The 8,607-nt window shown below is 38.7% G+C and overlaps 1 pseudogene; it reads left to right on the forward strand.

The window, feature by feature from the left end:
* Window positions 1–5,328: 5,328 nt before the first annotated feature.
* On the forward strand, window positions 5,329–5,502 carry LOC128655004 (uncharacterized; annotated as a pseudogene).
* The last annotated feature ends 3,105 nt before the right edge of the window (window positions 5,503–8,607 follow it).

Here is an 8,607-nt window from a genome sequence, read left to right on the forward strand (position 1 = left end):
TTTGAGTTTGTGTGCTGCTTGTACTCATGTGTTGATCCCATAGGCGTTTGTGATGTGCGATCATGTGCCTTCGCAAAGCAGTTGTACTTAGGTGGGTGTTGGACTTCCCACAACTCAGTTTCTTTTGGCACAGGTTGCAAACAGCATCGCTGTTGTCAGAGGCAGACACACAAAACAAATGCCACACTGCTGAGCTCTGCGATGATGGCATTCTGGTGGTGGCAACAGCATGCATTGATTGGTGTGCTGTCTGGCTGACCCAGGGTGCCGATGCATGCTGTCTGACTGTGCCACTAGCTCCTTGCGACCACCTCCCCCTGCTTCCAACTCGTCTCCTCCTCCTCCTCTCTGTCTCCCCATCTGAACTTTCCCCCTATTCTTCTTCTCTTCTAGCGGGCACCCACGTGACATCCACGGACACATCTTCATCATCAACCGCTTCACTTGTATCTGACAAATCAACAAAAGAAGCAGCAGCGGGTACAACATCATCATCATCACACCGTACGTCCATGTCTGTAATGCTGCCTGACTGAGACATATCACTGTTATCTACATCCTCTGTCAATGATGCTTGCGCATCACTCATTTCTTCCAACTGATGTGTAAATAACTCCTCTGACAGGTCAAGTGAAGCGGCTTTGGTGCTAGTATTGGTGGTGGCGGCAGGCGGGCGAGTGGTAACTTGAGAGGTGTCTGAAGCTAAGCTGGAGAAGGATGGTGCGTCAAGGTTTGGAGAGGAAGCTATAGAAGATTGGGTGTCCTGTGTTAAAAAGTCAACTATGTCCTCAGAACTTTTCGAGTTCATGGTATGTGGCCTCTGAACACTGGGCATTAGTCTAGGGCCAAAGGGAATCACAGCACCATGACCACGATGGCACCTGAGGGGTGGCTTGCCTCTGCCTGTCATTTTTTAAATGTACACTTACACTACTATTAAACAAGATATGAGTAGTGGCACTGGGCAAGTGGGCATAATATATTCTGTGAGCCTGACACAAAAAAGCAGACTGATGTTTCACAGTCCAAACAGTTTTTTTTTTTTTAATGTACACTTACACTACTATTAAACAAGATATGAGTGGTGGCACTGGGCAAGTGGGCACAGTATATACGCTGTGAGCCTGACACAAAAAAGCAGACTGATGTTTCACAGTCCAAAAAGTTTTTTTTTTTTTAAATGTACACTTTCACTACTATTAAACAAGATATGAGTGGTGGCACTGAGCAAGTGGGCACAGTATACGCTGTGAGCCTGACAAAAAAAGCAGACTGATGTTTCACAGTCCAAAAAGTTTTTTTGTTTTAAATGTACACTTACACTACTATTAAACAAGATATGAGTGGTGTGACTGGGCAAGTAGGCACAGTATACGCTGTGAGCCTGACACAAAAAAGCAGACTGATGTTTCACAGTCAAAAAAGTTTTTTTTTTTTTAAATGTACACTTACACTACTATTAAACAAGATATGAGTGGTGGCACTGGGCAAGTGGGCACAGTATACGCTGTGAGCCGAACACAAAAAAGCAGACTGATGTTTCACAGTCCAAAAATTTTATTTTGTTTTAAATGTACACTTACACTACTATTAAACAAGATATGAGTGGTGGCACTGGGCAAGTGGGCACAGTATACGCTGTGAGCCTGACACATAAAAGCAGATGGATGTTTCACAGTCAAAAAAGTTTTTTTTTTTTTTAAATGTACACTTACACTACTATTAAACAAGATATGAGTGGTGGCACTGGGCAAGTGGGCACAGTATATGCTGTGAGCCGAAAACAAAAAAGCAGACTGATGTTTCACAGTCCAAAAATTTTATTTTGTTTTAAATGTACACTTACACTACTATTAAACAAGATATGAGTGGTGGCACTGGGCAAGTGGGCACAGTATACGCTGTGAGCCTGGCACACATGCTGGCAGGCAGGCAACTGCAATTAGATTACACAAGCAGACTGATGTTTCACAGTCAAAAAATTTTTTTTTTTTTTAAATTTACACTACTGTTACACCAGATATATGTGGTGGCACTGGGCAAGTGGGCACAGTATATGCTGTGAGCCTGGCACACACGCTGGCAGGCAGGTAACTGCAATTAGATTACACTAGCAGACTGATGTTTCACAGTCAAAAAAGTTTTTTTTTTTAAATTTACACTACTGTTACACCAGATATGAGTGGTGGCACTGGGCAAGTGGGCACAGTATATACGCTGTGAGCCTGGCACACATGCTGGCAGGCAACTGCAATTAGATTACACTAGCAGACTGATGTTTCACACTCAAAAAAGTTTTTTTTTTAAATTTACACTACTGTTACAACAGATATGAGTGGTGGCACTGGGCAAGTGGGCCTGGCACACACGCTGGCCGTCAGGCAACTGCAATTAGATTACACAAGCAGACTGATGTTTCACAGTCAAAAAAAGTTTTTTTTTTAAAATTTACACTACTGTTACACCAGATATGAGTGGTGGCACTGGGCAAGTGGGCCTGGCACACACGCTGGCAGGCAGGCAACTGCAATTAGATTACACTAGCAGACTGATGTTTCACACTCAAAAAATATATATTTTTTTTTAATTTACACTACTGTTACAACAGATATGAGTGGTGGCACTGGGCAAGTGGGCCTGGCACACACGCTGGCCGTCAGGCAACTGCAATTAGATTACACAAGCAGACTGATGTTTCACAGTCAAAAAAGTTTGTTTTTTTAAATTTACACTACTGTTACACCAGATATGAGTGGTGGCACTGGGCAAGTGGGCCTGGCACACACGCTGGCAGGCAGGCAACTGCAATTAGATTACACAAGCAGACTGATGTTTCACAGTCAAAAAAGTTTTTTTTTTTTTAAATTTACACTACTGTTACACCAGATATGAGTGGTGGCACTGGGCAAGTGGGCACAGTATACGCTGTGAGCCTGGCACACACGCTGGCAGGCAGGCAACTGCAATTAGATTATACTAGCAGACTGATGTTTCACAGTCAATTTTTTTTTTTTAATTTACACTACTGTTACACCAGATATGAGTGGTGCCACTGGGCAAGTGGGCACAGTATACGCTGTGAGCCTGGCACACACGCTGGCAGGCAGGTAACTGCAATTAGATTACACAAGCAGACTGATGTTTCACAGTCAAAAACATTTTTTTTTTAATTTACACTACTGTTACACCAGATATGAGTGGTGGCACTGGGCAAGTGGGCACAGTATATGCTGTGAGCCTGGCACACACGCTGGCAGGCAGGCAACTGCAATTAGATTACAGTAGCAGAATGATGTTTTTTTCACAGTCAAAAAAGTTTTTTTTTAAAATTTACACTACTGTTACAACAGATATGAGTGGTGGCACTGGGCAAGTGGGCCTGGCACACACACTGGCAGGCAGGCAACTGCAATTAGATTACACAAGCAGACTGATGTTTCACAGTCAAAAAAGTTTTTTACAATTTACACTACTGTTACACCAGATATGAGTGGTGGCACTGGGCAAGTGGGCACAGTATACGATGTGAGCCTGGCACACATGCTGGCAGGCAGGCAACTTCAATTAGATTACACTAGCAGACTGATGTTTCACAGTCAAAAAAGTTATTTTTTAAATTTACACCACTGTTACAACAGATATGAGTGGTGGCACTGGGCAAGTGGGCCTGGCACACACGCTGGCCGTCAGGCAACTGCAATTAGATTACACTAGCAGACTGATGTTTCACAGTCAAAAATGTTTTTTTTTTTTTTTTAAATTTACACTACTGTTACACCAAATATGAGTGGTGGCCCTGGGCAAGTGGGCCTGGCACACACGCTGGCAGGCAGGCAACTGCAATTAGATTACACTAGCAGACTGATGTTTCACAGTCAAAAAAGTTTTTTTTTTAAATTTTCACTATGAGAGGTGGCACTGGGCAAGTGGGCCTGGCAGGCAGGCAACTGCAATTAGATTACACAGTGAAAAAAAAACAGACTGATGTTCTAGCCCTAAAAAGGGCTTTTTGGGGTGCTGTCCTTACAGCAGAGATCAGATGAGTCCTTCAGGACTGTAGTGGACACTGAATACACTAGCCTAGCTATCAATTTCCCTATTAAATCAGCAGCAGCTACACTGTCCCTCCTCTCACTAAGAAAGCAGCTTCTGAATGAATCTAAAATGGCTGCTGTACAGGAGCTGGGAGGGTCTGCTGCTGATTTGCTGGAATGTGTCTGCAGACTGTGAGATACAGGGTCAAAGTTTACTCAATGATGACGAATAGGGGGCGGATCAAACATCGCATATGTTCGCCCGCCGTTGCGAACGCGAACAAGCTGTGTTCGGCGGGAACTGTTCACCGGTGAACAATTTGAGACATCACTATTCAGGAATGGGAAAAAAATGCAACAGCATAGCCCTCTGACATAGAAAAAGGCAAGAGGCATGTAGGAATGGGGTTTTTAAATAATGAAATTATTTGGCGCCAAGTATGACGTACAATACAATTGAAAAAATTTTCCCGCTAACAACATCCGGAAATGACACACTCGCGTCATTGTAGACGCAACCTTGTGCAAAGATCTCGGTGTCATCTAAGACGCTGGAAATGACTAATTTGCCTCATTGGATGTACCTTCGCACCAAAAAATTCTCGCGCCAAAAATGACACAATAAACTTTGGCATTTTGCGCCCTCGTGAGCTTAATTTTGCCCGCGAAATTTTAATGAAAAAAAGCAGTCAATTTGAAAAAAAGACTAAACCCCAGGTAAGAAAAAAATATTTTCCTAAATATATTTTTTCCCAAATATGAAACTGATAATCTGCAAAAGGAAATATACATAAACCTGACTCATGGCAAATATAAGTACAATACATATATTTAGTACTTTACATTAATACATAAAGTGCCAAACCATAGCTGAGAGTGTTTTAAGTAATGAAAACATACTTACCGAAAGACACCCATCCACATATAGCAGATAGCCAAACCAGTACTGAAACTGTTATCAGTAGAGGTAATGGAATATGAGAGTATATTGATCGATCTGAAAAGGGAGGTAGGAGATGAATCTCTACGACCGATAACAGAAAACCTATGAAATAGATCCCTGTGAGGAAAACTATTGCATTCAACAGGTGATACTCCTTTCACATCCCTCTGACATTCACTGTACTCTGAGAGGAATCGGGCTTCAAAATGCTGAGAAGCGCATGTCAACGTAGAAATCTTAGCACAAACTTACTTCACCACCTCCATAGGAGACATTTTGAGGTTTGGGAAACTTTGCCCCACCTGGTAGGATTGTTTATCACATAGGTCACTAGCTCATGGACTCTTGCCAATAACATGAAAGGAAAATAAATCTGTTCTTATCAGTTTAATATCTGATACGCGCCCTATCTGGGTGCCATATATTAAATGGATTTTTGAAACAGGGAGATGGAAGAAGAGCTTGCTCTGTCCACTCCACGCATTGACCTGGTATTGCAGTACCTCCAGGACTGGTGCACCCCTCTCTTTTGCTGTGTGACAAAAAACAGAATAAAAGTAGTAGCTGATCAATTTGGGAAATCCTCAGCAAGCAGCCTCCTGCCTGCCTTTTTTCTTGCCTTTTTTTTTTGTTTGTATTTTGGCGGTGCGAGCCACTTGCTTTCAGACCCTGTTAACCCCTTGTGTGCTGGATGAAATAATAGAAAACATCTGTGAAATAAATGTGATAACAAAAATCATAAAAGGAAAACCAAATAAAGTTCTGAATAAAGGATATGTCTGTGTCCTCTGGATGAGTTTTTCAGCTTGTTAGTATTCCTCAGTGAGATCCCATAAAAAAGGAGACAGAAAATTGCAACATAGTGTGAATCTGTAATGGCACTTCGAGGAAGTAGTTGTTTTGTAACAAATGACTACTCACATTTGTTGGAGCTTTCCACTAAGCTCAAGGATATGCGCACTCCCACTTTATACTGATGGGAAAACAGTACACTAGGCAAAACTTGGATACAAATTTATTTTAAAATATATAAAAGCGTCACATAAGCCTTGATAACACCACAATGTAGGGGTACAAAAGCAGATATGCTGTAATAAATGCTTCAAATCGCCAAACTTGCAAAGAGGTAAATGGATCAGCAGGAGTGTGACCGCCGAAACCAAAACCTCTTTAGTAGCAAGACAGTAGCGCTAAGCCCCCAGGTGTCCTGGCTAGTGTAGAGACGTGATAAAACTCAATATAGAACAGTTCAGTTCCGACGTACGTTTCGCAGGTATGCTTTGTCAAGGAATGTTTGTGCGCATATCCAAGAGTCCTTTTAAACAATCCATTGATGAGTTTCTGCCAGGTTTGTAGTTCCATCCTCCATTTTGGAAGTTGGCATTTAGGTAATTTGTCATTAAACAACTAGTATGTTTTTCAGCTTCTTTCAGTTTTATACATTTTGTTGATATATGCATAGATGTTAAGATGGATAACCAGAATTGGTAAATTATGCATTATAATGTTATAGCATTATACATATATGCAAAACTTCAAAAAACATAATAACATTGTGCCTGCAATTGGTGTCTATACTGATGGTATATGTAGGTATTTGTTGTGTTTTTTTTTTTTTTTTTTTTTTTTTTTTTTTTTTTATTAACCCCTTATTGTGAAGGTATTAGTTATATCTTTTTTAGTTTAAGTGATGTTACTGACTATATGTCCTATGGACCATAATTAAACTACTAGCCTTATTATAAACCTAGTTGTATCGTAATGTTTTCAAAAATAGATTTTATTTGTTAGCATGTGGCATGTTTAAAAACATATATTGTACTTGTATGTGTTTGCGCTGAAAAGTTATGATAGGATGTTGAGGTTACTGTTTCTAACTATGTGTTTAATTTTACATTTGGGGTTCCATATATTGAAAATAAGTTTGTGAAACATTCTAAAACTACCTAGCACTGACAATATGAGTGTGGACAAAGAGAAAAAAAAAAAAAAAAAAAATAAATAAATAATAAAAAAAAAAAAAAAAAAAAAAATGTACCCCTACATTGTGGTGTTATCAAGGCTTATGTGACGCTTTTATATATTTTAAAATAAATTTGTATCCAAGTTTTGCCTAGTGTACTGTTTTCCCATCAGTATAAAGTGGGAGTGCGCATATCCTTGAGCTTAGTGGAAAGCTCCAACAAATGTGAGTAGTCATTTGTTACAAAACAACTACTTCCTCAAAGTGCCATTACAGATTCACACTATGTTGCAATTTTCTGTTTCCTTTTTTATGGGATCTCACTGAGGAATGCTAACAAGCTGAAAAACTCATCCAGAGGACACAGACATATCCTTTATTCAGAACTTTATTTGGTTTTCCTTTTATGATTTTTGTTATCACATTTATTTCACATTTTTTTTTCTTTGTGATATTTGGTATATTTATTGTAATTTTATCTTGTTGTTATACCTATTTTACTAGTGCACTAAGATATAAGTAATATTTATATCCTGTAATTATGGATTAATGTAAGCAATTGTATTAGCACTTATGTTTGGTAAGCACTGTTTACTGTTTATTTTTAACTGATAGCCTTTAAATAATTTTTGGACTTTTATCAGCTTTTGTCACTAGTACTGTTTTTTTGTTCACACGCTGATTTTTCTGCAGCAAACTAGCTATATTTGGGTATTCCTTTAGCACAGAGTTTTGTTTATAGGTGTATCAAAGCCAAGCACACCTTGTTAATTAATTAGCAGTTCACACCATTCACACAGTTTTTAACCTTTTACACATACTCATAGATTTCACATATAGAACACATTATATATATTACTTTTTGTTAATTTGGGATATTTTTTCACTATGTCTTTGTTTCAAAGTAGACGCACCCTAGCATCAGGTGCTGATGATTCTTTTAATGATTCTGAAAACACAGATGACTCACTAGCAAACCTCTTAAAGGAAGTTGAAAAATATATGGTTAAAGAAACCAAATATCACCTTGAGATAGTAACCTTAGAAAAATATTTGAAAGAACAAATTACCCCTAGAGGATTACGAATTCTAAAAAATCCCACATTTGGTCAGGATAACCTTATGTTTATGACCAAGTGGAATCATATTTTAGAAGAATGCACAAGAAAACTTATGAATCTTATTATTAGTGAAAAGAAAAAATTATTGGATGAGGCAAATATAGAAATTAACATGCTGGAACAAAAAATAACTCCCCATATGGAGAGCAAACAATATGGGGAACTTTCACAAAAAGTGGCAGAAAATTTAGATTGTTTAAAAAAAGAGATCAAAGACACTAAGAGAAAGAAATACTTTAGAGACTATGAGGATTATAAAGAAAGGAAAGAAAGAAATTATAGAGCCAAAAATAGAAGAACACATATTCAAAATACTAGTAATTCCAACAAGGAGCGTTTACAATATAAAGATCAAGACTTTAGATACACACATAGAAATAATTATTATGGCAATACATCAAATCAACACCAACATAATTCTTTAGCACATAGAGAAAGAGAGAGCTACTATAACAAAAGAAAGGAAGATTTTTCCTATGCAGATCACAGATATCCACAGAAAAATCATGACATGACTTATAATAAAAATATGAATTATAGAAACAA

The sequence above is a fragment of the Bombina bombina genome, chromosome 3, assembly GCF_027579735.1.
Source record: "Bombina bombina isolate aBomBom1 chromosome 3, aBomBom1.pri, whole genome shotgun sequence".
In the NCBI taxonomy this organism is placed as follows: domain Eukaryota; kingdom Metazoa; phylum Chordata; class Amphibia; order Anura; family Bombinatoridae; genus Bombina; species Bombina bombina.